At 32.9% G+C, this 25,001-nt stretch overlaps 1 pseudogene; it reads left to right on the forward strand.

Annotated features, from left to right (window-relative positions):
* The first annotated feature begins 10,173 nt into the window (after positions 1 to 10,173).
* On the forward strand, positions 10,174 to 10,259 carry LOC119052756 (uncharacterized; annotated as a pseudogene).
* The last annotated feature ends 14,742 nt before the right edge of the window (positions 10,260 to 25,001 follow it).

Consider the following 25,001-nt stretch of genomic DNA (forward strand, 5'->3'; position numbering starts at 1 on the left):
CAGGTATCATAATTTGCATGAAAAGAGTATACAAAATAGTAAAGTTTGTAGACTTTTTGTAGTGATATGGTATGTGAGGCTGAATCAATGAATGGACTTAAGCATCCTAGGATGCCATAACAAAATATAAGAGTTTGGGTGGCTTAAACAACAAATTTATTTCTCACTATTCTGAAGAATAAAAGACCAAGATCAAGGAGACAGCATGGTCATATTTCAGATGAGGGTTCTCTTCTTGGCTGGTGGACCTTGTCACTTGGTATTTTATATGTTATTTTTACAGTGATTTTGCTTTTAAATAAGTAAATTATCATGCTTTCTAATCCCCACAAATTCTTAATTAATTTTGGAAAATTAGTCATCCTAGTTAGCTATCTTTCAAGTACTAATTCCTTATATGTGTGTATGTTTATGTGCTTATATATACACTAAATAAATATATGCATATATATTCACATACAGTTTCTCTTCATAGACTTTCAGAGAAGCTAAGTCTAGCAATTTGTTGTCAACAAAAACTGCCTTTACTATCTGATTTCCAGGTTATAAATAAGGCTCATAATCATGTAATTTTGTTTTATACCACATGAGCCATTATGTCTAGTAATTTGACTTGAAAGATTTGGTACTGGCCACAAAACTTATCTGGTTACCACATAAAAAATTAACTGCTGATCTTTTTTTTAATTTCTTTTTTTAAATTTTAAATGTTGTTCAAGTATATAACTGCTGGTCTTGAATGCCAGAATAATTTATGTTGACAATATATTTTGTTAAAAAATGTTTAAAATTTTATTTTTCTTTGTTTGTTTTATCTTCAGTTCTTCCCAGGTTAGAATTAACTCTACTGGGAAAGCTCAAGGTAGAATGGAAATGTTTATTAGCTGTGTATTCAGATCCTGCAGTCAGAGTTGAACGACTGCAGCCTTTGTCTTAAAAACTACTTTTCCCAGAGGAAGACTATAACAAAAGAGTCAATGATCTGTAAATTGCAACTAAAATGCTCAAACTGGTCTTGTCCATAAATACTTTCCTATATAGTTTACAATGCTCAGAATTCAGCTGCTGTTTAGGCAATGAACTTAAGTTTTATTGTTCTTGTTCTTCAAGAGCAATATTTATTGTTCTTGTTTACAAGGGCTTGACATGAACTTGTAAAAAGGTGAACACAAAGTATAGATGTCTTGAGATATTTTAATTCTAATTCAACAGATGAAAAAGTCAGCCAACTAAAAGAACAAAAATAGAAACTGGGACAGACAAGAAAATGAAATAAAAATCTTTCTGGGTATAATCATTTTATGCTATTTAATTGTATTAAGTACATCATGGTCAATGGCCAGAATGGGATGGCTATGGAGGGAAATAGTTTAAATCAAATTTCTTCAACTCATTTGTGCATTATGTTTTCCTATTTTCCATATTAAACTTTAATAATTGATTCATCTTACCTTTTATATTAGATTACTTAATTGCCACAGGCTACCATGGCCTGGGGAGTCATAACTCATCAAAGTATAAGCAGAATTCTTTTCAAAGAAATTCATAAAATCAGTGCCCATTTCCTAAGAACCAGCACATGCAATTTGTATGTGGAATATGCCTTTAAAACATCATCACAAATTTTTAAGTGATAATTTAACATTTTATGACATATAACATTATTATTAATATAATTATTATTTTTCAATTATTGATCTTCATATGAAAACAGTGTAAACAAACTAAATTAAGTGAGGTAAAGTTGAGCACCTAAGTTTCATCAAACAAATGTTAAAAAGTAACCTTTCTAGCTATAAAAGGTATTTTAATGGCTGCCACTTGAAAAGTAGGACCTTCATTTGATTTATAATACTCCTAATACACTCTGTTTCCATCTTTAGAAAATAATTCAAAATAACATATTTCAAAAGAAATTTATGATAGTCTTAAAAATACACTTTTGCATCCAATCTTCCTTTTGCTGGCATCTTTCTGATTTTAATATGAAAAATATAAAGGATGTATACACAGGCAAAACACCCTGGAGTATGATAATCTAACTAGAAGTAAGGCAAAAGAAAAAAAGAAAGAAAAATTAAGGGTTATATTTTTTATTCATATATTCTTTTCTTCTGCTCCAATTCTTTTTTTCCCTCTTTCTCTTTCTCACCATCTTTTATCAAAACACTCCTGAATACTATCTTATTGGCTCTGTAATCAACCAACCACATCACCTTGTTCTGCAAAAATTCCCCGAGAGCCTGATCTCTGCCGCCTGATATTTACTTTTTCCCGCTAAGATGCTTATAGTTCCTATTATGTTAACACTGTATTGTAGGGATGCCCCTTTAAGAGATGCCCTCACCAGAAAGAAAACTAATTGTAGGAATTTCAGTCTTGATAGCCTACAGAAGAAAGATTAGAGTCAAACTGAAAGGGATGCTCCTAATGTGTTGGCTTTGGTTGGCATGGAAAAGATTGTATGAAACTGACAACCTATTGCACAGGTTATCTGGAAATTTTAGATTGTAGGGTACAAATATAAAAATTTTTAAATTCAGATAGGCTTTTTTCTTGACTTAAATGACTGACTGGAGAATTAAAAATGTGTGTTTAACTCTAAAATTCAATCCATGTTGCTTCTTTAAACCGAATCAAACACTATGTCTTTATGTATTTTTCTCTTAGAATACTATTAAGTGAGAAATTCAAATTGACCAATTACAGCATTAAGTTTACAATAAACAGGACAGGGTTTAGCTTATCCTGATTACTTAAAGTAATGATAATAACTAAATGCCTGTCTTTAGGGCTATCTTTTCAAACCAATATTGATAGACAGAGATGCAAGAAAGGACAGTACACATTATTGAACAGTTGGAAACATTAATTCTTAGGGGAATACCTATTGCATTATTGAGAAGGATATAATCCATGAGCACAAATTAGTAAGAAAGAGAAAATACAGATAAATAAGAAGAAAATAGTCTAAGATTTAATTCATAAATATTTATTGATTTACTTAAGTACCAACACATTAGTTAATAAAGCAGTAATATGTGTACTAATTCAAATTTGATAAATGATGTCACATTTATAAAATGGCAAGTTACGTTCCTTACTTATTCTGTACTACCCACTGAGTCTATAAATCAGTGGATTTATTTTTAAAGACTGTAAGGTAGTCTGGTTCAAAACAAATCTCATTACCTACCTGCTGTCCCTTGCATGAACTTAGCCTGTTAATCAAAACACCACCTGGTATAGATCATTGGGATATTAATAAATAGAATTGTTTATCTCTTAGAGTTTATGTTATCAAATTGAAAACCTTTTTTTTTGTCTTTGAATAAAATGAGGGCACACATTAGGATACATGGACATATCCTCTTCCACAGTCTCTTTTTGTAAGACTCTGCCATGATACCTGTATTGTTTTACAATCTTAATATATTTAAATACTAGTAATAGTATATCGACACAGCTTTCGCAGGGCCATTATATTCTCTTATCAGTCTTTATAACTTTTTAAGAATAATTTATTTTATAATTTTTATAAAGTTAAAAGAAAATACACTAGTTACAATGACATTGTCATCAAAGTAACAACTAAAAGGTCACTAGGAAGATACTGTTGATTATATATGGTCATACAGCTTTCAAGAATAACTAGAGGCAAGAAGTCTACATCTTCAGGTTAAATACAAATTTAAATCAATGGGTTTTCTCATATAATAAATACAAATCCACCTTCATTTTCCCAAATATGAATGGAGTGCAGATAAAATCTCATACTATATTCCTCAAAGAGACTCAAATTTTATATCTTAAATCCAAAATATTTCTAAAATGCACTCATTACTCAAATAAAATGTAAATAACTTGAAAATAAATTTGTGATCCCACCACCAATATTTGGACTGTTGCATACAGTTTGCCACATGCTCATTGATTTTGTTAAAGTTGTGTGTTATTTTTTATTATTTTAAATGAAAATTCATTCATTATTTAAGAAAACATATAATGTAATGAAAGATAAAATGTCAAGAAATAATAACAAATATGTTTTGTATATATACATATTCTTATGTGACCTGAACTTAGGTGGGATTAATTATCCTTGTTGAGAGAGGCAATTTAATTGCTATTTCCTGACTTTTATATACAGTCACAGCAATTGCAAAAAAACACATATTTGTATAGTGAATGCACAATAACTTTTTTCTTTCAGTATTTCCTGTATATTCTTTCATGCAAAAGGCGGAGTCATCTTCATTTATTAGAAGCACTTTGTCTTCAAAAATGCAGATTGAAGTAGTATTTTAAAGTGAGAATTCAATAAAAATTTAAAATAGAATATTTGTGGAGTAAAGTGGAATATTTATTGAAGGAATGTGAGTGAGTAATAATCATGTAGTTCAGGAAACATTGATTGCTTATGCATACTCTCTTCAGATATGTTTCTTTCAATTTGATCCTCTCTGATAACTAACAGAAATATCTATGGTTTTGCTTATCTGGAAATAGTCATTTGGCAGGTGAGATTTTATCACTGTTGATGGTCTGTCTTGCAAAACTCCAGCTGTTATTAATATAAAGAGAATGATTTGTGCAACATTGATGTAATGTGGCAGCCAGGAAAAGTGGACCTTAATGTGCACATGTGAACAACAATGGTTTCTCTGGGGGTGGTGGACTCTGTTGAGTGAGCATATGTACCTTGCGGTCCTCACATTCAGAAGGACTGATCTAGTACAGCAGTGAATCTGAATTATATTTTGTGTTAAGCTTGAACATTCCTCTGCAGAAACTATTTGGATAAGTCTGGAGGCTTTTGAAAACAATGTAATGAGTTCAGTGAAAAAGAAAGTATGGCCCGAACACTTCAAAGATAGTAAAGAATCTATTAAAAGTGATCCACATTCTGGAAGGTCTGCAACAAGCAGAACACTTGAGATTGTTGAATGCATACAGGCTGCAATCAACAAAGATTGGGGACTGAAAACGCAAGAATCAGAAGCTGATCTGGGGATTCCAAAAACTACTGTGTCTGAGATTTTGATGCAGGATCTTGGCATATAGCGTATAGTGGCAAAATTTGTTCCATAGCTTCTGCTACCAGGGCAGAAGGAGGATTGTGCTGTACTTGTTAATGACTTGATTCAAACCACTACCAAAGAACCAGATTTCCTCTAAAAGGTCATAACCAGAGATGAATCATGAGTCTACAGCTACAAGTATGATCTGGAATCGAAGGCCCAGTTGTCCCAATGGAAGTTACCTGGCTCTATGCCCAGAGGAGGTACAGCAAAGTATAACAAAATCGAGATCATGTTACCTGTGTTTTTTTTTTCTGATGTGGAAGGTATCATTCATCATGAGTATGCCCCTCCAGGCCAAACAATTAATGAGTACTACCTTAGTGTTCTTTGTCAGTTGAGAGATACAATAAAATGAACATGGCCAAAGCAATGGGCAACTGGTGATTGCCAGGTTCCTTATGACAACATGCCTGGTCATATATCACATCTCATGCAGATTTTTTTTTTGCAAAACATTAAATCACCCAGGTGACTCAGTCCTCCAAAGCCCAGATTTGTCCCTTTGTGACTTTCCCAAAATTAAAATCACCTTGGAAAGAGAAGAGATTTCAGACCGCTGATGAGACTCAGGAAAATATGACAGGGCAACTGATGGAGATTCCAACAAAGGATTTTGCAGTGTTTTGAACAATGGAAGAGATGCTGGGAGAACTGGGTGAGGTCTGAAGGTGTCTACTTTGAAGGAAACTGAGGTGTCATTGTTCTATATACAATGTATCTTGTATCTTCTTTAAGAAATGTCTCCTTTTTGTAGTTGAATGGATGGATACTTTCTGGACAGACATGATGGTCAAAATCAAAGGAATACTTAAATTGATAGAAACTGGGACAACATGATAATATATATTTGTTTATATAATTTACATCATTTAGGATGGCAAGTCCACTATCTTCAGATTCAATGTCCCAGTCCAAGTGCTTTGGCCAGAAGCTGCTTACAGAACCAGGAGGAGCTGATATTACAGTTCAGAAGCCATCGGGCAAAATTCTCTCTTACTAAAAACAGAGTCATCTTTTTGTTCTATTTAGGCATCCAATTGATTGAATAAAATCCACTCACATTATGAAGGACAATATACTTCACTTAGTCTAATTATTTAAATATTAATTTCTAAAACACTTTCACAGAAACACAAAGATATTTGACCAAAATATTTGGGAACCCTGTAAGTCAGTCAACTTGACACATAAAATTAACTATAATAATATGTATATCCTTGTTCCTTCTACCCAAAGAAGAATGACAAATACAGTCAATGACTTCTGTAGGAGACTGGTTTGTTTAAGTCTGGCAAATGTGACTCAGCTCTATATAGAACACTTACAAAAGTGAAGTGGTAGGCAGGAGCCAGAACTTCAAACCGAGTTTTCCCATGGGAATCAGGCCTAGAAAATGCATACAGATTGTTATGGCTTGCTCTTGTTAAAACTCCATCACCCTGGTCTAAGACAACAAATGTGTATTGTCTATCTTCAAGGTAATTTCCAAGGCCTATATGAGTTTTCCCAAGGACAGAGCTAATCAGCTCATCACCATTCTCCTCTGCATGTTATTTTCATTTTCTTGATTGTACCTAAAACATAGACAATAATATTATATAATATATAATAAATCTTCCTCTGATGTAAGACCCCAGGAAAACAATAACAGCCTGTCTAGGCAAGGGTCGAGGTGCTCCCCTCTTGAGGGAGTGGCCGAGGCGCCCATGGGCACTCTCCCCTTGAGAGAGTAGCCCTGACACTCCCTTTTCTCCACAGGATTGTTGTCACCTGTGCATTCGTTCTTGCCAGTAGCCACATCAGGCAGACTCTGCTGGCCAGGGTCCACCACAGAATTCCACTTAAAATTTGGAAAACTGCTTTGAAATAATTATATAGCTTCTCTTCTCAGAATACTAATAGTCTGATTTTATAAAGCTCACAAATTCTCATGAATTTTGAAAGCAATAAATAGGTTATTACATTTTTTGTGGCCAGGTAGATTGAGTTCCAAGATGATATTGTGTAGGGTTACACAAGAACTACAGGCATTTAAATTTTTCTGGTTTTTATTATAAATAAAATACCTATGTACATTCTCCTACAAATGGTTCAGTCTGTATGTGTTTTTATTTTCTTGGTAAATATGGAGAGTGGAATGGCTGATTTTATGTAAGATTATATATTATATGTCAATTAAATGTGAGAATTAGTTATATGTATACTATATATTGGTTTGGTTCAAATGGTACACACATAATAACCAACATTGTTAAAAATAACTTCATTTTTATTGGCCATTTTAATATCTTCCTTTATAAAATGTCAATTCAAAAAATTCCCTTTATTTGAATTTCATTGATAATTTCTTCATTATTTAAACACAAAAGCCACTTACATATTCTGTTTACAAGACATTACTCAAACTTGGGTAACGAGTTCTACACTCAATTCCAGTGTGTGTTTACAGGGTACTGTTTCCTTACTGCCAAGCAATTCTCCCAACAGGCTGTCTACAATTCAACTTAAACCTGACACTATTTACCAGAGGACAGCGTCCTACTCCACAGAATAAGGGTTCAGCTTCAGAAGACACTCTCACCCATTCAGACACCAACAGTAAGCCCTGGTTTTCTTGAGTCCCACCAACATCGGCTATAGATTAGAGAGTCCAACAAACCACTCCTTGGGTTTGATTAATTTGCTAAAGCAACTTCCATAATTCAGAAATAGTTTGCTGACTAGATTACCCCGTAATTATAAAAGTTTATTACATAAAATTCAGTAACAGTCAGATGAAGGAAATGCATATGTTACCATCAGTATTTAGCTAGAAAAGAAGATCTAAGGGATTAGACATCAAGCTTAATAAACTGGAAAGCATGAGGCTGTTTATTCACCAAGAAGCTGCAGCTTCACACCAAAAGGTATTACAGCATTGTTCTGCCAAGGACATGAATGCTTCTCTCTTCCTCACTCCAGTACCTGATTGTTGTGGGGCACAGGGGGAGGTGCTGGACCATAAAGGCCTGCAAAGTCTAACTAGAGAGTAACTATTAATCCACTAAAAGCCTGTGAAAATCTGGAAAGTTGATTGGTCACTTTGAGAAAGCACCTGGTCTGGCCCAAATCCAAACTCCTGGTTATAACCCCAGGGGAATAAAACATTCCTTCTCTCTTCCTTGTGACCTAAAACTGTACACTGTGCATTCTTGTTCTCTGCATGGCCTCCAGGAGGAAAGCTGAACACCAAAGCACACAAATGGATTATAGCTGGGAACACATACTATAAACTAGCTGAATATTGGACTGAACTGTCCTTTAATATGGAGCGTAACCTTGGGTGGTGGCCTTTATCCTGGCTCTACTGAAGACAAGATTGGATTTTTTCCATGGTGAGATGGATGGAGATGGGACCTTGAGGAGTCAGGTGGGGAAACCCCTTCACTGTACATCATCAATAACTATACCACAGAGCCTTATCCTCTCATGCAGGTCTCAGAATTTTTTTCCCTTTAGACACTGGAAGAACCCTACTTCCATTGATGACACATAGGGGGATGGTATGTGGGAAGGAGCTTCCATGCACTTTGAGCCAGCCACTCTCCCTAGATCGCCATGTGTTGATCAGCTCGGAAGCTCTCTAAACCCCATCAATTGCAGGTTTTATGGAGTTTTCATTACCTATTCCAATTAATTAAATTTTTGACCATTGGTAATTAATTCTACCTCTAGCCCCTCTCTTCTCTCTTGGGACCTGGAACCAACAGTTTTATCCTTCTAATAATATAATTAGGTCCCATGGCAACTAGTCCACATTCTTGGATTACCTAGTGGCTTCACAAAAGATACTTCATTAACATAGCAAAAGCGCCTTTATCATTCATGACAGTAAATTCCAAGAGTTTTAGTAGCTTTGTGTTAGCAACAGAGATGAAAAACAAATGTATATATTTCTTATCATAAATCACAATATCATACTGTATAGAATATTATCTCCTTTTCTTTAGTTTACCTTTTAATATTTAAACAATATTTCCAAAAATACTATTATGAAACATGATTTAAACAGACAAATTTAAATAACTACACTGAACATCTGTAATCCACATTTAGATCCTATCCTTAATATATATAACTACATTTGCATTCTCTATAAACCCGTTAATCCACCCTGTTTTAAATACATTTTAAGGTAAATTTCAGTCTTAAGTACCATATCTTCTAAATACTTCAGCATACAAATTATTAAATAGAGTTCCATATTTTTGATAGGTTTTAAATAAGTTTTTCTCATTAGAAGGTTTTCAAAATTAATGCAGCAAAATTTATAAATTGCTAATTGCTTAACTTAGAACATCTGATATCATCTCTATATTTAAAAAGATTGAATCCTATTTTATTCAGAAAGGTTTATAATGCCAGAAACACATAGGCCTTTCACTTTATATAAAGTTTGAAACTTTATAGGAGCCTGTTTATGCTAATTTTTATAAATTGCAATACAAATATAGAAATTAATTTATTGCTCATATTTGGCTATCTAGTTGTTCTGAAATAATTTGTTTAAAAAAAGGTTTCCTGGTTGCTTGGTACCTTACTTGAACATCTACAGCAGCATCATCTTTATGTTTCTGGACATGCTATCCATTAATAAGGTTCTGAATACATATGCATATAATTTTCAAATCAGGTACTATTTATTTTTTAATTTTATTTTGATTGAAGATTTTATTTTGGATATTCTAGATCCTTTTTATTTTCCACATGCGTGTTAGAATAAACTTGTCAATTTTTATTAAACTCTTGCAAGAGTTTGAACAAAGTAATGTTGAATGTTAGACCAATAAACCCAAATTGCCATCTTAAAAATAGTGAGCTTGCTGTGCTTGCTCTGGCAGCCCTGGCTGGTGTAGCTCAGTATATTGAGCGTGGGCCTGAGAACCAGAGGATTATGGTTAGATTCCCAGTCAGGGCACATGCCTGGGTTGCAGGCCAGTTCCCAGCAGGGGACGCAGGAGAAACAACCATACATTGATATTTCTCTCCCCTCTTCTTCCCCTCCCTTCTAAAGATAAATAAATAAAATCTTAAAAAAAATAAAATAAAATAAAGAAAATTGGAACAATACAGAGAAGATTAGCATGGCTGTGAGGCAAGGATAATATGCAAATTCATGAAGTGTTGCATATTAAAATAAACAAATAAATAATGATCTTCCAGATTAATGAATATGGCATATAACTCTATTGATTTAGGTGTTTTAAAATATATCTTAGAAACATTTTCTCATCTGAATATAATGCTTTACCAGTATATTGTTATATTTATCCTTCATGTTTATTAAAAATGCTATTATAATGTATTACTGTTTTAATATAAGCTTATCATTGTGGATAGTATAAACAAAACTGATTTTTATATTGTCCGTGAATTGTGCTAAATTTCTTTATTATATTTTATTTTTGGTAGATTTCTCGGAATTTTTTGTGTGCATGCTAGAAAATGAGAGTTGTGTCTTCATTCTTATCTATAGTCTATTTATTTTTTTCTTGCCTTATTGCATGGATTAGCACTTTTAGTTTAACACTGAGTAAAAATATTGAAAGCAGACTTATGTGCTCACAATCTTAAGTGAAAGTATTCAATAAATTATTAGTTGATATTGATGTTGGATTTGAGGTTTTTGAAAGTGTATTTTATTATGTTGGGACTATGCCTTTTAATTCTTAATTTGTTTTGTTATCAGACATTTAGGTTGATTTTTGTTAAATAAACTTTTCAGTATCTAGTAAGTTGTACATATAATAGGAATATAAATTCATAGATTCATAGAGAAATTGGGTAGTTAAAGGGAACTCCAAAGTAAAAAGCTTGACATAAAGGCAGTTATTAGCAGTTTTTAAAATAATTTTAATATTAACATGTTGTTAGTCATACACACATCACAGTTAGAAAAAGCCAGTTTAGATACAATTAAAAGTATAGAAATCACTGTGTACAACTTTCTTCTGTAAGTATGACAGTTTGAACCATATCTACATGTTTGAATTTATGTATAAGTATGAATATATGTGCACATTAATATATACAATTACATATAAAATTACTTGTGATAAATTATTATTCAAAATAAACAATAATCAATGGATTTAAATAATTATATGTATACGTCAGTGTATCCTTAAATAATTTGTATTCTAACTTTGAAATATAATACCAAAAGAAAATGCACAAAATCATAGAGTAAAACAAATAGCTATTACACAGCAGATGCCTTTGCTCTCAGCTTCTGCAAAGGACAGCAGTACACCAATTTCCAGGACATTTACGAGGCTGTTACTGTGGCCGTTGCTGCCTCTGTCTTTGCTGAGGTTAACAGCAATCATAGCACACTCTATTGGTTCATTTACTCAGGCTGTTGATTAACAGATTCAATGCTAGACAGTGTTACAATCAACTAAATGCTGTCATTTAGACAGTAACATTATCAAGGATGTTCTTCTGGTAGTATCTGTGTCAAAGTATATTTTAAAACATCATAACACTGTTTCAAGGTAGTCAATATAGGACCTCTCCTGTATGTGTTTCTATGTGAGCAGGTATGTATAGTTTTCATAGCAGTAAGTGGTGATATATTTAGTGTTCACAGTTTTAAAGACGATACTCCCTGTCACTAAAGCCATACACTCATTGGCATTATTATTCTATGAATGTGTTTGGAAGTACTGAATAATCACTCCACACATTTACACACCCTGTCAGTTTTAAAAGCCTGTTCATATCTGGTATCTTGTTTGATAATTACTTCTATAGAACTCAATGACAAAAGCAATGTAGATACGATTATAACATATTTAAAGGTGAGAAATTGAGGTTCTAGAGGTAAGTAATTATCCAACAATGACATATGGATCAGGTAATAGATGCTAATCTGCTAACTGCACGTCCGTATTTTTTTCTTCTGTAAAAACAGATAATTCTTTTCAGATTCAAGTGAGCCATATTCTTGATGGATGTCAAGAGTAGATATGAAGCATTTAACCTATTTCAACAGTGATTGACCCATTTTAAATAGATAGTATTATAATCAAAGCTTTGGAAATCACAATATTTTTTTAGGTCTCACTCATGTTTCTCTAGGATATAAACAACAACCCACAGTCGAATACATATATTTTATTAAAATAAATATCATATCACTTTACAGGATTATGTTCAGATAAAAATATTTTAATAAGTACATTCTGATCTCCATTAAGAGCTTCTTGAATTTTTATGTTGTTCTTTTTTCTCTCAGATACCATTTCTCTAATAAAGCTTGTTAAATTCATTAAAGAAGGCCATTACACTGAGGTGGCTCCATTGCTGTGGTGGCCAATGTAAGCAAACAAAAATCTATGCTCATAAATGCCTCCCAGTTACAGAACTGAACCCTAAGGACAACCAGCCACAGACTGGCAACTGGGCTTTATCTATAGCCCACCAATAATTTCCTTGCTATGTTTCCACCATTTCTTCATAAAAGTCTCTCCCCAGCTCTTGTCAGTGGGGTGCTCCTAATCACTTCCAGTTTGGCACAGCCCGACTCAAATTGATTTGTGTTCAAATGAACTCTTAAGCTTTTAATATGGCTCAGTTTATCTTCTCGCAAGCTTCTTCCCAAAAGTTGTTTCATCAAAACTTGGCAGGAGAGATGAAATTACATCTCTGAAGTTGAAGACAGGATTCTGAGTAGTCAAAGAAAAGTGATCAGTGAAAGATAAAAATATGAATAACATGTGAACCAGAAATTCTTTTAAAAAGGATGTGCATGAGTGCATGAAGACATACTCATAGATACTCATCACAGTTTTATCACAAAACAGAAAAATTGAAATGGAGTTCTGGGAAAGGAAACAAGTACTTGCCCATGTTTAACCCTTACATTCTGAAATGATACTGATGAGTAAATACAGCATGGTTGATAACCTCACATACAGAACAAAATCTTTTACAAAATTTAAAATGTCAAAAAATATTTTTGTATACATGTCTGTTATAACTTTAAACTTTAAAAAATATTTTATTTATTTATCTTTAGAGAGGAAGGGAAGGAGAGAGGGAGAGAAATATCAATGTATGGTTGCCTCTTGTGAGTCCCCTGCTGGGAACTGGCCTGTAACCCAGGCATGTGCCCTAACTGGGAATCGAACCATGGTTGTTTGGTTCCCAGGCCTGTGCTCAACTACCTGAGCTACACCAGCTAGGGCTGTTATAACTTTAAATTAAATTTGTTAATAGAGTCGTGAGATGTATGGTGGTTGGCCACTCTTCAACTATACACTGCAAATGAAAGTGAAATAAAGTTTATCACTCACAGGGGCTGAAGGAGGTTTATAGGGAAGTTAAGGACTAAGGATGGGTGCAGGCATACAGAACAAGGCAGGTAGGACTTGGAGCCCATGCTGGTTATTTGAGTCTGTGGCTGGAGTACTTTGAGGTTCTTGAGTGAAAGTGGAATTGGTTAATTCAAACTATCAAATTGGATTTTGGTAGAGTTTGTAAGGGTTTTATTTAAGTTGTACACAACATTGGGGTATCATGTCAGGAACTTACCTTACTTGTGACTCTGCAGGCTATTGCTATCAAGGACATGCGCTGGCAGGAGGTGCTAAGGGCAGTTCAAGGCTTCTGCAGGCTTCTTAGACCCAAAACAATGGATGCCCAAGGCAGCGATGTTATGGCCATAAGTTAGTGTTAAAGTGTACAAGCAAGGACATCAACTTCATGAGGGTAGTTGCCTTGGGGCAAAAAAGAAAGAAAACTGAAGACTTCAACTTGCCTTGAGTTAAAAATTAAAAGAGCTTTAATTATGTATTAATCATTGTGGTTTTTAACGTATGGAGCTTGGTACATGAACATTTACTTTATATAGTCAATATGCTTTTTTAAAAAATAATATTTAGAGCTCTTGTCTGGGAAATTTTCTATCTTACTCTATCCACTATGATAAATTAGAATTTCCTCTTTTTTATTTTTATGTTTTAACATATTTTATTTATTTATTTTTAGAGAGAGGGGAAGGGAAGGAGAAAGAGTGGGAGAGAAACATCAGTGTGTGGTTGCCTCTCATGTGTCCTCTACTGGGGACCTGGCCTGCAACCCAGGCATGTGCCTGACTGGGAATTGAACTGCAGTTATTTGGTTCACAGGCCTGCACTCAATCCACTGAGTTACACCATCCAGGGCAGAACTTCCTCTTTTTTAAATATAGGAATTTGTTCTATCAAAAATGAAGACAATTATTTGTAAAACAAATATGAAATTCTTTAAAAATTTTCTGAATCATTGTGATCTCCATAAAAATCATGTTTTTTGGTCTTTTCCTCTTTAACCCTGTAGCTGCTGAGCATTTTTTGATGATTTTAGTATTTTATAGATGATGTTCTAGCAAACTAAACTCTCTGTAAACCCTGTATAACTTGAACAGTGCATAGGGAAGCAATCTTTCCTCTTGAGGAGGGTATTAGTGAAAGGTTTCTAGGATTAAATTTGCTTTATACAAATTTTATTTTCATAAAGAACTAGAAATGACCACTCAGGTTATTTTATGGAAGACTTTAAAATTACAGATGTTTGAAAATATTTTCAAGTACACATATGACTTGTTTATAAAATAAAGCCAAGGAAGGCATAAAATAATTTATACTGCCATCACATTTATAATACTAAGCAGTTATTCTGCCAAATAATTTGTTTTAGACAAATGACTTACAGTATTAAAAATTAAATGGAATAAATTATTTTATTCAAATATCTAGTAACATAATGACTGAGCCCACCACATCCTGTGCCTGTAAATGGAACCTGAATCAGCTGAATATTGTGAAGTGCTGTCCAGTCATTGATGAGCTAGGGAGCAGGGTCTGGCCGGACACCATGAAATGTATTTGATCTATGGGATCTTAGAGGCATCCCCACGACAAGGCTGAGAGCAAAAAAGAAGGAAAAAAGACATTCTCATTAAGGAAGAAAGAACAGAATTCTGTCAGGGGTTCAGCAGGGAGAAAGAGTGGGTGGCACTGGACTGGCTGCAGAGATCAAGGTGGGCCATACCTGCTCTTACTGTTTACCATATCTATTCTTATTGTTCAAAGTTAAGGCACTGTAAAGGGCAACAGTGAGTGGATCATAAGAACAAAAAAGGCAAAAGGATGTTCTCATTGCTCTTTCAAAGTTATGTTGTTTAAAATAGTGTAGTGATAAGATTTTCCAAGTTTCATAAAAATATGACATCATATTGTATTATTTCCATGGGTATTACTTAGTTAAAAGTAGATAATTAAGTTAACACATTTGATTGCACAAATATTGGGTGCTTTAATTACCAATGTAAAGTAAATTGTTGAGAATATGGATGGTAATACTAAAGAGGGTAAATAAATTTTAAAGTATATATATATATATATATATATACACACACACACACACATATATGTATATATGCCTTTTACTTTATTGGCACAGATGGATCTAGCAATCAGAACATCTGTACTTGGAACAACTTATGCTTCAGACTCAGTAAATGAAAGAATAAAAATGTGAATTTAATGGACTCTACTTAAATATTCCTCCATCTGGAAAGAATTCAATGTCATAAAAATAGGGTTATGTCATCTTTGTTAATACAATCCATCTTTGATTTGGCTTACACAACAAAACATTAAATGAAGAATTTAAGCAATTGTGATAATTCATTCTACCCAAAATTTTTGCTTAAATTGAATGGATATCTAATTAGAAGGACCAATTTTTCGTTTGACTTTTGCTGTATTGCTTGTTCATTAAGAAACATATTAGTACAGAGTACAAATTGGCATTTGTATGTTCATATTAAATATGTATTTTTAAGACCGTTTTTTAAGTTTTTATATTTCAATTTTCAAATTATGTTTATGTATTTTTAAAGTTTCTAGGTGTTTTATTTAGTCTGAACATTTAGACATTATTTTATTTCACAAAATTAAAAATCATAAAGAACATGGAACTTTGTTTTGTAGTTTCCTTTTGGATATAATATAACTATCAAACATTATATTCAATTTGAAAACCAGTGGCAGAACTCTCTAGAAACATCTAGTCTACATTATCATGAATAAGTCAGTTCAAGAAACTGGTGTAATACATTGAAAATCTACACAGTTCATTATGCTCAATGTAAACAAAAACACATTAAAATAGGATTCAAACAGGTAATAAATGCATTAAATATGGTTCTATATTCATGTTTTAACTATTTTTTATGAGTTTAATAAAATACTCTACAGCAAATTTTAAAAATAAAATAAGTTGTTAGTTACCAGCACTGTAACATACCACTGAATATAAACTTGCCTAGCAACAACCAAGTATGGGATAGTTCAATATGATCACTGCTTTGCATTAGTATAGCATTCTGCGATTTTAACATTGGCACTAAAAATAATTCTTAAAAACACTTTGTTAATCTTTGAAGCATTTATTTTAAATATGGGATACTTTACTACAATGTTAATGCCATGATGCCAAAGCAGACTTGAGAGTCATGTCAATCTAATGTGTAGAACACAATTACATTTTGCTTTGGGATTAAAAAAGGAGGTTTTGAAAACTTGCAGATATAATGGTTATCTGATAATGTTATTAAAATGTTATTAAGATTTTATTATTGATGTTAATTTTAATGGTACTACTGTAGAAGAAAGAGAGAGATTCAATTCACTAGAGGGAAATACTTATTACTGAATCAGTTATAAATAAAAATCTCTGACATTTGGGTTTTGGTTTGGAACACTCCAGTGAAGGGATTAAGGTGTGTGGTTATAGAGTTAAAACAAGATGGCCAGATTTTGATAGTTATTGCACTGAGAACACAGGAAGTGTTAGGGACAGGACTAGTTCTCAGTGCTTTTCCAACGTTTGTTTACATCTATAATCCTCAGAGTAACTCTGTAAGGTGAATATTACTATTTTCTCTGTATTTTGTGGGTATTACTATTTTCTCTGTTTTATAGATTCATAAACTCCTGCCCAGAGAAATTAACTAGTTAGTCATATATCACTATGCAGATTTTAACAAATATATAACCTCACTCACATCTTCAGAAGAAAAGTAGGTTCTCCTAAAAATAAGTGTCCCATTTCTGGAAAGGCATGTTAAATGATTCTATTATTAAAGTGAGATTTAGGGAAGCATAGGTGCTACCAATTTCTTCTTTCCATTTTTCCCATTTTTTTAAAATACAAAGTCATTGTTTTTAATGACTTTGTATTAAAAACAAATAAAAAATACGTAGGATTGCAAGACTTTGTTCTGTTAAGAACATGCCTGAAATATTACAGGCAAACCAATGATGTTTTTAAGAGAAATGCCAACAAAAAAGATGAGAGTGATTGTAATTTAATAAATAGTTATTAAGTTACAGAGAGTGGAAGTGTTCACAGCTATTCTTATCTGGGAGTTGTAATCTCTTTTGTTCATCTATTCATCTAGTTATTGGTCTATGTTGTTATTATCTTGGTGACTCTATCCTTCACTACACTATGAATTTTGAGAAGAGTAGATTGCATAAAATAGAAGTACAGTTTGAAGGATTCTTAAGAGCAAGTATTCATTTAAGTGCAAGAAAATTAAACTCTCCAGAATCCAGCAGCTCTCTATTAGAAACTTAAAAACAAAGTACTCTCCATTTTAGTCCTCCATCTGAGTCCTGATATGTGTGATAATAAGTTTATCGTTTGTGAGAATTATATACAAATATGTATTTCAAAAATATAAGGTTTGTTCATTAGACTTTGAACTTATAAGTAGAATAATAGCATATTATTTTGTAATTGCCTCTTTTATAAAAACTTTTATTTATAAAATGTATCCATGGTGCTGTATATAGCTACAATTAATTAATTGCCCTTGCTTTAAGTATTTCAATCTGTGATTAGATGCCATGACTTGTTTATAAATATTTCTGCTAGCAGATTTGTAGGTTATTTTCAGTTTATTACAATTTAATTGAGACTGAATATTTTAACATATATATCCTGGAGCACATACAATGTTTCTCAAGGGTGCATACTTAAGAATACAGTTAGAAAGACATAGGGTTAGGGTAGACCTGTGTCTTAGTTAATGCCAAGCTATTTACAAAGTAGTTGTAGCAACTTATACTTCCAGCTAATTTTATTAATTAAAAATAATAACCTTATTAAAATTTGCACTGCATTATAGCTATTTTCTAAGTTAATCTTAATTTTAATTTAATTTAAAATTGAACAATTTTCATTTTAAATGTGAGGATCAACATTGTAACATTGAACATGTGTTTACATTAATCAACTGTCAACTATTTACTGACATAATTTCACTTACTCCAGATAAGATTTTTTAGCATGTTTCCTATTTTAATCCAGGTATATATACAGATTTACTGCATTCATGAATACAGATTTAGCTATGCTGTTATTGTCTTCATTCAAGTCTTAATTAGCATGTAGTATATATTTTATCTCATGCCAGGGTTTTTATGCAAGGAAGTTTCCTCTACTAGTTTTTATGGAGCTATGTAAAATATTTACTTGAAAGGGAACACAATAAACTTAGGTTTTTTTTTAATATTAAATTTTATTTAGTTACTTTTCAAGTACATTTTTTTTTAATCTATTTCTCCCATCCCCCCCCCCCCCCGCCGGGTCTCCCCCCCTCCCTCCCATCCCCCGCCCCCAGTCCTCATCTCTGTGTCTTTCATACTTGTTCCTCAAAATCCCTCCCCCTTTTTCCCCTTAAGTTTCCTTCCCTCTCCCCTCTGGTCGCTGCCCACTTAGATTTTGCTACATTTTTGTCTTGACTCATTAGACATAGATTTGTATTTGTTCTATATCATTTCAATTTTCTTATATAAAGCAAATTGTATTAATCTACTAAATTACAGTTATATTTATTATTCACTAGCCTGATGTAATTATTCAAGTTTTAAAAAATTAAGATAACTAAAATTATGCATAAATTACGATTTTAATTTTAGCAAAATGATATCTACCTGTATATTTTGTGTACACACTGTTTAAGCTGACAAAGCATTGTAAACATAAAGAAAATATCAAGAGAATAAATTATAATTAATGTACGTAATACAGGAGCTTTAAACTGAGGAGTTGCTTAAGTGTTTGTGATCCTCCAAACACACACACACACACACACACAAAAACCCAGAGGACTAGCAGACGAGGACATGACATTTATTACTCACATTACAGGGGAATGCACCAACAGCAGGGGGTTGGTGAGAGAGAAACTGCACCTTCTCCAGTTTGAAGCTCATTATAAGGAGTCCCAGAAAAATGAAGCACATGTCTTCTACTTGACTCTATATTACCTCAGTGTGTATGTGCAGAAAGAAAGGTCAAGAAACAGTGACAGAACAAGAAGACACTCACAAAAGGGGAAAAAGAGGGAGTTACAATCCATTCCCAAAACAATACTCAGTGCTTCTGCCCAGTGGGCCTCTGACCAGCCCCCAGTCATGGGAAGGGGGAAGGGCCATGTTCATTGACCCCACTATCTATAATTTCAAGATGCCTATGTAAATAGCACCTTAAACTAATTAAGATACTTAATAATCCACTTAATGTATAAATGTGAGCAATATTCTAGACATAAAGTAAGTACTTAATCAAATTTAAGTTTGTTAGAAGATACGGTATCATTATCCAAAGCCCCGATAAAGAAAATAATCCTCCTCTGAACAGCAGAGTCTGTGTCTTCGATATGGCTCCGTCTTTGGGAAGACACATTGGCCATATGACCAGTTATATCAGGTAACTTGCACCTTAGAAGTGGTATGATACAGACTGTAAGCACAATCATAAGAAATCTTAAAGATTGCCTGACTATACACAGCTTTGTCTTGGATGAAGGGAATCCCTTTTATAAGGGAGGGATTAAAATGAGCTCCTGATCCCAGATTTCAATGATTTTACCATATACCTCTCCATCATTCAGAAGTATTCAGTAAGAAAGAATAGTGGACCTCACCTTCTGAAGATTTAGCCAAGGAACAGGCTTACAGACAACTTTGCAGAATTGAAGAACAGTTATCAATCATACCATACAACATACTCTCTGGACAAATCTCCACTATGAGTTTCTCCCCTGAAGCTAGAAATCATAAGCCTTGGAGCCAAAGTATAAAATTAGAACTGATTTCTCTCATTATCACACCATTAATAAGGTTGTGGAATTTGTGCTGTTTTTGTCTATAATCCTAAGCTCCAGTTGATGAGAGACCATTTTATTTCTCATTCTTCCAGCTTTAGGTTGTTATTCTCAGCAAAATTGTATCACAGAAGTTTTATATCATTTTCTATTTTCATGGAAAAGTGAGTTAGCACAATAAATATACGATATACGCATTTTAAAATTTGTTTAACAGTCAGGTGAACATAGGGTTGGATTACTTAATTAGAATCTTTATCCTTGATGATTTTATACAAGACCCCAATTTTACAAAGGGAGAGACTTTTTAAAAGTAAATTGTTCTCATTTATAATGAATTAATAATATTTTGATAATATGTGCATAATAGACAGAGGATATGGTATCTCAGGCTCTTTACTAGGTAGATCCAGATATAATTGTAGTTATAATTTTTCTTATGTGTAAAATTCAAGCACCTTTGTGTAGTTGTCACTTTTACTGATGGTAAAACTAATGTGAAAATGTCTAAAAGTTATTGTTTTTTACACAGTGGTAAGTCTTCAGAATTTTAAGTAAATATTTATTGCCTTATAACTATTTTTGGCCACTTATCACCACTTGTAAATCATTGTGTAGTAAGGTACAATTGTTCTCAGTGGAACACATCCTCAGAGCTCTTGTAATTTCTTGACAAGACTCTGGAAACTAACTCTTCGCTTTGAATGGAAGCTGCTTATCATATTGCCTTGCACCTCATTCATCCCTACATAACATGTACATGACTTAATCAAAGGTGAATATGCATCTCAGGTATTGCAAGAACCATTTCTTTGAGGATTACATATGGATATTGGCAGAGAAAACAGTTTTCCAGGTGCAAAAACTAGTAAGAGAATAAAGCCAGAGAAGAATGAACAAAGTCATAATATGCTTAGTGTTGTAGCATTGCAATTTAATACAAAAATAACAATTTATACCTAAAGGCAACTCCACTCCACGCCTGTTTCTGAACAGCAGGTACATTCTCTGGTTACATGGAACTGGGTTTCTCACTTTTAAAGAAAACAATATTTTGTTCCAATATACTCCTCTACCTCTGGGCATACCAGTGTCAGAGCCATTTACCATGACCAGATGATTTATTAACATTGCTGATTTCTAGAAGGGAAATTTTAAAAAATATCATTATTATCCAAATAATTCTTTGCTATTTAAAATTTTCAATTGTTCCACTGCCTATTCAACTTTTTGTGCAACTTGATGTTGATATCCCTTGTAAATGTGGGTGATTCACTGTAGCTAACTTATTTATAAACTGTGTGTACTGTGATTAATATAAAGATAGTGAAGCATATAGTCTATAACAAATGAAGGAAATGTTCAAATATACAGTGTCCTTATCTGGAAAAGAATACATAAATTAAACAAGACTTGTAGAAAGAACTATAAAAAAGAAAATACATGTAACAAACCTGATGACTTCTTATGTGTAAAGGTTCTTTGATAATGGTTCTTATGTTTCTCTCTAAGACCAAATCTACACAAAGCAAAGAAGACTATTTTACTGAGTGAAGAGTCTAAACGATCAAGTTAATACACACACGTGCACACACTACCTTACATGATTGAAGAAAAATTCAATGTGAGGTTCTATTTTGTAAATTTTCCTTAACATTATGTAAGATAAACTCTTGCAACCTATAAAAAATATACCTAGTTTTTGAATCCACTTTTTAGTAGTTTATACAAATTATAGAATAGAATATTTTATCTCTTGAAACTTTCAGACATTCCATATGTCATTGGTAAATTAATGAAATAAACAGTCATCTTTCTGCCTGGTTACACAAATTGAAAGCTCTCGTCTTTAATCTCAAGATGATTATATCAAAGAGAATATATTCGTGATTGTATGGGTATATACAATGATTCAGTAAATGATTGAATGGATAGTTGAATAGTATATAAGTCTGACTGGAAAACTAACATGCATTTAGATAAAATGATAGTACTGTAAAGTTATAATTGGCATGTGAAATATAATATGGAAGAATAATTATTCCAAAAAGGATATTTCTATGCATAGTCAAGAATGGAAACTTTATGTAAAGATTGACAACAAAAAAATAAAAAATAATTTATTAGGCATAGAGAAAATGAGAAAACAATGTGTTTTTTTAATATGCAAAGCACAAGTTTAATATAATCACTGGGCTTAAGTGTTCTAGTATGTTTTCATTTTTCTAGTGATCGGGGTGACTATCTTTTTTTAAAAAAATTTTATTTAGTTATTTTTCAAGTACAGTTTTCTGTCTATTTCTCCCATCCCAGCCCACCCCGCCCCATGCTCCCCACCTCCCTCCCATTTCCACCCCTCTTAGAGTATATGTCCCTGGCGTATGGAAGAATAAGTAAACAACACAGCAATTAAATGATGTAGAAAGGTTATTTCTATAGGTATAAGAGGGAGAAATAGAACCAAGTAATAGTTGAATTCAGGAGAATATGGAATTTAGATTATGGAGTGTATTTTATCCTATTGCCTTCTGTGTAGCATTTACCAAATTTCTTACACAAATTCTATAGCTGTGAGTAATACCAAGCTACAAAAAGTCATGTCACCAAACATGGAGTTATGGAGTTAGAACAATGAGCAATCTTCCTTCAGGAGCAGGTTTTCGAATCTGGCAAGTGCTCTGACCAGTGAAATAGACTGAACACCAAATATAGGAAAGAACCTCTGCTAGGAAATAATGTAATCATTTTCTAATCATGGGGTAAGGGTCTGTGATAGATGTGACATTGGGCATGAGGAAGATGAAAGATACGTGTGAGGGTTAACAAGATGGGAGAAATGTTAATGATGGATTGGAAAGACTAGACAAGGGGGAAAGAGGAGCAGAGTGTTATTAAGTGTTCAAGTGAAAAAACCTAATGATGCTTTTAAAGAAATAGAGGTGAGAGGTTGATTTCTGTGTCCACATATGTATCTAGGTACTTCTGTCGCATTTAAATTCCTTCAAATATGCTTACTGTATAGTTGGTTTTAATTCTTGTACCTCCATGGTCCTTTAAGCCAGAAATTTTCAACATTTTTCATCTCATGGCACATATAAACTAATTAGTAAAATTCTGTGACACACCAAAAATATACTTTTTGATGATCTGACAAAAATAGGTATAATTTTGATTCATTCACATTGACTGGCTATTGCTATGTTGGCTGTTGTCATTTTTTATTTGACACAGTGAGAGAAAAGAGGCCAGTGTCCATGAATAAATATGTATTGTATGTTTTAAAAATTCTTGTGGCACACCAGTTGACAATCATTGCTTTAAGCTAATATTGTACTATATTTATTTCTCTTCTCTTGAAAAGTAAACACCCAAAATAACCTATGAAAATTATTTAAAACCTATAGTCAGTACAGCTTCTGGGAAGCTGTACAAGTCAGCCATGACGTGAGGGAAGAGGTTTCCCCTGAACACAAATGTCTCAGACCACCTTTTAATGAATACATTTAAATCTATGATCTCATAGACATTTTGAGCAATTTTACAGCAAAAATATTCTACAAGTTTGCATTTGCTCACAATAGTAATATTTAGTAGTACCTAATATTCTGTACCTTTCTTAAAGGCTATTATACTCCATTAGTCTTAATAGAACTAATTCTGCCCTTTCTGCACTGGTAAACAAGTACATCTGTCATTACTAGTAATTTAGTTCATTTCAGTAATGAGGGTAAAATAAGATATAGAAGTAGTAGACGAGATACTTAGAAGTATTTTTAGTGATTGGTGAAATATTTAAAAATAAACACATTTGCTCTTTAGTGTCATGGAAGCCCTGTCCCCCAGAAGGAGATATTCAAACCCTGTAACACCAATTTTTATTTTGGCTACTTATTTTGTACTGTAAATATTTTTTATATATATACCATAGATTCCAAAAAGTTCACAAATCAAAAGTCTACAGCATGACAAATTTTTCACAAAATAAATTAATTGGCACATCTGACATCTTTCTCAGGAAACAGAACTTCTCCTGAAGCTCAGGAGCCCCTCGGCCCCTTAAAGACACTTCTCTCCCTCAAGCGAGACTGTTACCTTGATTTGTAGCATCATAAGTTGTCATGCTTGTTTTTGAATGTTAGTTAAATGATATTGAGTAACATGTGTTTTTGGACAAGCTTCTTTCATTCAACATTATGTAATAAGACTTATTCATCTGATTGTATGTGATTATGGTTCATTTATTCCCATTGCCATATAATATTTTGTTATACAAATATAATGTAGCTTATCAGGTCTACTTTTGATGATATTTATATTAGTTTTCATCTGGGAAAGTATAATCAATGCCACTGTGAACATCCCTGTACATATCATTTTGGGAACATATGTACATATTAACTTAGAAGTATACTTGAAAGTGAAACCGCTGAGCAGTGGTATATTTATAGAGTGATTTTATCAGATTCTGGCTCTCAGCTTTACATTCATGTCAGCTGCATATCAGAGTTTAAGTTGTTTCATATCCTTGACAGTACTTGGTATTTTCCTTATTATTATTTTTGCAATTCTGATGGGTGTATAGCAGTAGGACATTGTAGTTTTAATTTATATTTACTTGATGGCAAATAAAATAATATTTTTATGTATTTAGGGCTCTTTGAATATTCTCTTTTGTAAAGAGCCTATTCAATTCATTTGCCCACATATAT

This window comes from Artibeus jamaicensis, unplaced genomic scaffold, assembly GCF_021234435.1.
Source record: "Artibeus jamaicensis isolate MK-2021 breed Jamaican fruit bat unplaced genomic scaffold, CSHL_Jam_final contig_373, whole genome shotgun sequence".
Taxonomy (NCBI): Eukaryota; Metazoa; Chordata; class Mammalia; order Chiroptera; family Phyllostomidae; genus Artibeus; species Artibeus jamaicensis.